This window comes from Aethalodelphis obliquidens, unplaced genomic scaffold (assembly GCF_003676395.1).
Source record: "Aethalodelphis obliquidens isolate GAN/ISIS:26980383/991018 unplaced genomic scaffold, ASM367639v1 scaffold41, whole genome shotgun sequence".
Taxonomy (NCBI): Eukaryota; Metazoa; Chordata; class Mammalia; order Artiodactyla; family Delphinidae; genus Aethalodelphis; species Aethalodelphis obliquidens.
Genome location: NW_020837985.1, coordinates 11,637,728 through 11,644,271, shown reverse-complemented (window position 1 = coordinate 11,644,271; position 6,544 = coordinate 11,637,728).

The window sequence follows — 6,544 nt, the reverse complement described above, 5'->3', positions numbered from 1 at the left end:
GTTCATGCCCCGGTCCGGGAAGATCCCACATGCTGCCGCAGAGCGGCTGGGCCCGTGAGCCATGGCCGCTGAGCCTGCGCGTCCGGAGCCTGTGCTCCGCAGCAGGAGAGGCCACAACAGTGAGAGGCCCGCGTACCGCTAAAAAAAAAAAAAAATGAAGGCCTTGCTCTGCAACTGACCGGATGTGAGAGGTTAAGGGGATCGGAGGATAAAATCAGCTCCTGAAGATGAGGCTACATGAGCACAGCATCACTACCTGTGCAACATTCCTCACGGGCAAGAAAGTTAACCTCAGAGAATAACACATTACCCCTGGAAATGTGATAAACTAAGCAGCCACTTTATGTGGAACACACTGAAATAACTATGTTAAGGCCACACAACTCGTTAAGCAGGTCTAACTCCCATGTGTCACGCCATTGGCCTTGCTCTTTTCCCTGCATGGCATGTCGTCCAGAAATACCAACTTCAAGTAGGGTCCACGTGAAACAGACTGAGCAGCGGTAGATCAAAGAACCACCCCAGAGGTTTAAAGTACCACCCCAGCATCTGAAACGTTAACACCATTGTTCATCCCTCATTGGCATTTCTCAAGATCAATTGTATTTTTCCCATTTACCAGAGGAGCAAATCCAGACAAGCCTGGAGTGATCATTGATTTGCTCCAATCAGCAGACCATTTTTGTTTATTTAAGCATAACATAACAGCTGTGACCTAATTGATTCCATATGTATCCCCTAGGAATGCTTTTGTCTGCAGGGAACAGGAAACCCAACATAGAATGGCTCTTGGCTCTGAGCAAAGACATTAAATTATCTCATGGAACCAGAAGACCAAAGCTTTTGTTCTGGGGCTTAACTGGGTTAGCAAAGACTCAGACTCTTCCTAATCTTCCTGGCCAACTATCCTTAAGGCCTTGACCTTTTCTTTTTCTTTGTTTATTGCCTTAGGGTCTCAAGAAGACTTCCACAACTCCAGATATCACATCCTTTCAATGATATTTCTCTCAGGAAAAAGTAAGGCGATGCTACATGCTTTCTCTCTTAAGGCTCTGTCTTTCTATTTGGAAATTAAGCCCTTAGCAGACTTCCTCATATGTCTCATTGGACAGAATTGGGTTATACAATAGACCAAACACTAGCAGAGAATATGAGATTTCCACAGCAGCTTTAGATCAATGAAGACTGATTCTCCAGGGACTAGGGTGGGACCTCCTTTCCTAAAAATCACTTCACAAATTCTGCCAGTCAGGCCAAGAGTAGAACTTGGGTCCCCCAAGTCCTCCCAGCAGTGACCACAGCATTGGCTCCAGGAACCTAAGTCTGACCGTAAAACACCACCAGCAAACCGACAGCTCAACTTTAATAGCTGTTTTCATTATTCACTAAATTTTTTTTGAGGCCCATGTTTTACCGTACAAATAGGAATAAAGTGTTCATCTCGGTATGCTTCCGGAAGCCAAACATATCAACAGATCCTCACTCCAGATGAAGGGAAAACAATGGTTTGGAGCATGGCTCTTGGCCTCAGTACCATTTCACAGGGGTCTGACTCCATCCTGAGATTCTCAGCCCCACTCACCATCCAAACCAGACCAACCGTCCCCAAGCACAAGCTGTGCTTTCTGAATGAATCCAGGCTGAGTATCAACAGAAGGACGTCTGAAGAGCCTGAATCTGGAGTCCAGACTGGCTCAATGCCAGGCTGTGCCACTTATAACCTCTGTGAACTGCAGCTGTTTTGCATAAAGACAGGGAACTCCTTCGGGGCAGGGGCTGTGCCATGTTCACCCCTAGCTTCGGGTCATACCAAATGCCTAGTATACGGTTGGGACTCAATAGATGCATTCGTTCATTTGTCCATTCATTCATTCATCAGTGTTAGGTCCTATCTAGACAGCAGAGATTAACAGTGAATAAAACAGATGGATCCCATGTCCTCAGAGCATACAGTACAGCTAGCAGTGATACAGACAAGGAAATAAACAGTTACAATGGAGGGCTATAGGTATCTCTATGAGAGGAGGGCGTCCTGCAGGAGCACATAGGAGGGATAGTAGTTAAAAGGCCAAGAAATCCTCATGTATGAGGGGATGTATAATCTGGGGTCCGAGGCATGAGTTGAAGTTAGCTGGGTGAAGAGGACAGGGAAAGAAAGTGCACCCTGAGGGATGGAATGAAGACTTGAGAGCAAAGGAGAACATAATGCTTTTGAAGAAGCAGAAGTAATTCAAAGTGACTAGAATATAAAGTGCACAGGCATTTAGGGTTCAGAATACAGTGGGGAGGTGGCAACTGGTGTTAGAAGTGTTAGGATAGCAAGACACGGAACTAGAGAAGCAGACAAAAACCAGATCGTAAAGGTCCTTAGAAGCCCTGCAAAAATGCTTGCCCAGTATCCCAAAGGAAAGGAAGGGCTTTCAGCAGGGGAATAACATGATCATATTTGCATCTTTTAAAATATCCGTTTGGTTGCTGTGTAAAGAATGGATTAGAGGAGCCAAGACAGGTGATATGAAGATGAATTAAAAGGCTATTGAAGTTGTCCAGGCTAGAAATGCTGGAATAAAACTATAATATGGAAATGATATTAACTGACCCATCTATTTCATGTGCGTGTTTATTCATTCATTCTCCTTCATTGCCTAGCTCACTCATTCAACCGTGGTTTACTAAATCCCTCCTCAAATGCACCTAATGCCCTACGACAAGGATGGAGAGGCCCCCGTCCTGCCGTCAAGGGTTATCGTCCAGTGGAGGAGAGACCAGTAACCAACCATTGCGTTCACGTGATAAGCGTTGAGGGGAGGGTGGTAATGTGAATGTTTGGCTTGCTGGTTTGTTTTTGGTCATCTAGGTTGCCTTTCCCCTTTTCTCTGGAGAACAGAAGCTTTCTTTCCTGTGGGAAACCCATCCTGCGTGGTCTGGGTGAAAATAAGCAAGCAAACCTGTTCCCTGACTGCCAAGGTTACTGAAGTTTGGACGTATAAACCTACCAGGGACAACCGAGTCCCCATGAGATTCAGTGTATATACACTGAAAGAGAGAGGGTTTCTCTTCTTCAGGGTTGTGACTTGCAAAGACAATGAAGACCCAGCATTGCCAAGGGCCAACTTGCCTCCACCTCAAAGGTCTGGTGAGACTGAAGTTGGGGTAAGCAGAGCTAAAAGGTAGAGAGAGAGGAAGAACATTAACGCCCTAATTGTAACATTTAAGCCATAAAATCATCTCCATCATCTCCTTATCCTAGTTACATAAGCCAACATTTTCCTCCTTCTGACTATACAAATTTGAGCCAGGTTTCTGTCACTTACATCCGGAAGGATCCTAATATAAATAGATTCATGAAAACACAGAGCAAGAGGGGTATACAATTGCTTGTAGAAAAATAAGTTTCCGAGAACTCAATCTTGACCTGGTAAGAGTGATAAGAGTACGTCAACCAGGTGGAAGGAGTAGAAGAAGACGACACTGCAGGCAGAGAGGAATGGACAGAACCTGAAGGCATGAAAGCACAGGGAATATCCAGGGAACCACACAAGTGTCTATGGGCAAGTGCACAAGTGTCACAGGTTGGTGGGGAGGGGAGGATGGAGCCTTAGGGAAGGTCCAGAGATGCTTCCTCCTTCTCCTGCATCCACACCTCCCAAAACTCACATATACCCGGACTGGGGAAATGTTTGCTCTAAGCTGTTCTTATTTGATATGTACTTTAGGATCATCTGGGTGTATTGTCCTCTCATCCTTCTACCCACAATCTGTTTTTACGTCCTGAAGCCTTGCTTATGGCATCCCCTAGATTTTCAACTTTCCTTACTTCTCCTATTCTCTGAAATCCTTTAGGACTTAACTTTGAGAAGCCCCTCTTGATTTTACCAGGTGGAATTTGTGCCTCTTCCCCCGAGCTCCCACACCCTTGGCGTGTGCCTCTTTTAAGCACTTAGTTCATCCTACATCCTATGGAACTAATTTTTGAATAGCCCCAGTCTGGTGAGTTCTTTGAGAGCAAGGACCTTTACTTATTCATCTTTGAGGAACCTAGCACAGTGCCTGGCCACAAGAGTTGTCAAATACATGTTTTGGAAAATGTTATAAGTGCCAGCAATACAACCTTAATCAGTTAAAAGTGTTTTGGCGTGAGCTCAATAGCAACACCAACGATGAAAATCCAACGCCGAAGAACATATTTGAATTTTCTAGGTTGGGAAATAGTTACAAATCTTCAACTTCTGAAGCTTTTCATTAAACAAGAGGAAAGAAGTGTGAGACCAGTTCTGCTTACAATATTTTAGCTTGACAGTTTCTGGGCTCAGTTGGACTCCATGAAGGAATTTAAATAATGGAAAAAGCCCACCCACAACATCTCTTGGAGCAAGAAGAGAAGTGGGGGAGCCTGCCCATCTCACTTCTGGGATTTGGGGACGATTTTTAAAGTGTCAAACAGTCAGGTTGAAAGGGAGAAAATCCAGTCATCCTGCTTCAGATGTGCAATAGCACCTCTGGGTCCTTGGCATCATAAAGACCATCATTCGAAAGCTCAGGTGATTTTTCATCTTTCATACAGATGTTATAGTATCAAGCAGACTGAATTTATGGAAGATACTTCTGCCAACATGGCTATTCGCTGACCATTCAGAAGGAAGAAAACATGAACTGGATTCCTTGAGCGTAGAGGAGTTTGAAAACGCACATCTTTAAGCCAAAGCACAAGACCTTATGAACTAGAACTCGGGCTTCACAAATAATGTCCAAAAAACTTTCATACCAATATAGACGATGCTCAGTACGGCAAATTGAAGTTTAAAATAATGATTCTAGTGCATCTGGCATCGGAGACCAGCTACACGTGCACACATACACACACGTGTGCATGTATGTGTGTGCGTATGTGTTTATGTACCTTTTTTTTGCAGGAGAATAACAACGTATTAAGTCACAGTAAAGACTGCATTTTAGCAAACAGAATCCTTATGTTTCTTACCCAGGACATTCTTGAGATACAGGGCAAGCCACTATAATAATAAGATTTATGACCCAAGACTCTTTCAGTTGCAAATGGCAGAAATCCTGAGCCAAAATGACTTAAGTGAGTGTGTCATGTAACTGATTCTCCAAAAGATTAGTTTCAGGAATGGCGTGATCCAGGGACTCCTAGGACCGGGTCACCTTCTCTTCACCTCTCAGCCCTGCCACCCTCCACGTCGGTCGGTCCCTTCCTCTGACAAGGGCTCCCCTGTAGACACAGGAAGGCGACGGCAGCTTCAGATCTGGCAAGCTCTCAAATGAAGTCCTGCAGATAAACAGTGATTTCCTTTTCCAGAAATCTATGCAAAATTTTGTTGTCTCTGACTGTATCATGTGCTCATCCTTGAGTCTGACAAAGTGACCAGGGAAAAGTACTGCCCAGCTGTGCTTGGGCCCCAGAGCTAGGGAGTCAAGCCCCACCCACTCCACTGGAATCAAGGATCCTGGGTGACCAAAGTCAATGCCTGCCGAGGTCATTGTGACAGAGCGTGGAATCAGCGTAAGTAGAGGCGGGGGCTCCTTGACACTTGTCTGCAACGCTGACCGCCCCTCCTGCCGATAGGCTCACTCTGTGATTAGATAAATATCATGAATTAGCCATGAACCAATGACTGTTCTGTAAGCGACATTCAACTCCATGTTGAACGGAGAGATCTAGAAAGATCTTAGGGGGTGCTCTACCGACTGTGCCCCACCCCCATAATACATAACGCTGGCATTAAGCGAGGCAAAAATAAACACTGGGGGAAAAGGAAATCCTTTTTTACTTCATTAATATTTGTTAAATGCATGCCACATTACAGACACTGATGATACAGAAGTGAAGAATAAAACTGCCATCATAACGTTGTATATAATTTAGAACAGGCGTAGGCAAGAGTAACAGTATTTGTTGTGGGAAGAGCAATGAGCAAAGGCAGGGAGGCTTCTCTGTCTTCTCCTCCCCCCTTTACCTTACTTCTCCACAACCTAAACTTCTCATTCTTCCCCAGTTCAAAAGTAGAATACTTTACTTATATGAATGGCTATCAATAGATACTAAAGGAAAAAGAGAAAGGGACTGTGGAAGAGCCAGATGGCTGCCTGACCCCAGCCCACCCAGCCAAAGGGCTCTGCTTTGTGTTAATGGAATAGCAGCCACCCTGTACTACCCACCCGTTAGTCTGGTTGTGCTTATGAAAAGTTTAATTTCTTATCCTTATGAAGCTTTGATGTCAACATGCAAAAAAAAAAAAAAATCCTCAAAACAGGGGGAAAAAAGGCTACCCTAAAGGCAAAAGTCACGTTACCTAATCGCCATGTGGTAGAACAATTAAACAAATGTACAGAGATTGAGAGCAAAAAATACACTGACGCACACACACACACACACACACACTTATCCACTACAAAAACATGTCATTTTGCACACGCTATGTGCAGGCGCTGGCTGAGGCAACGTTGACAAGCAGCACACTTGTCAATTAGGACAGCGTAAGTCAGAGCTACTTGTCATCGACGTCGAAAGTACTGAATAGAA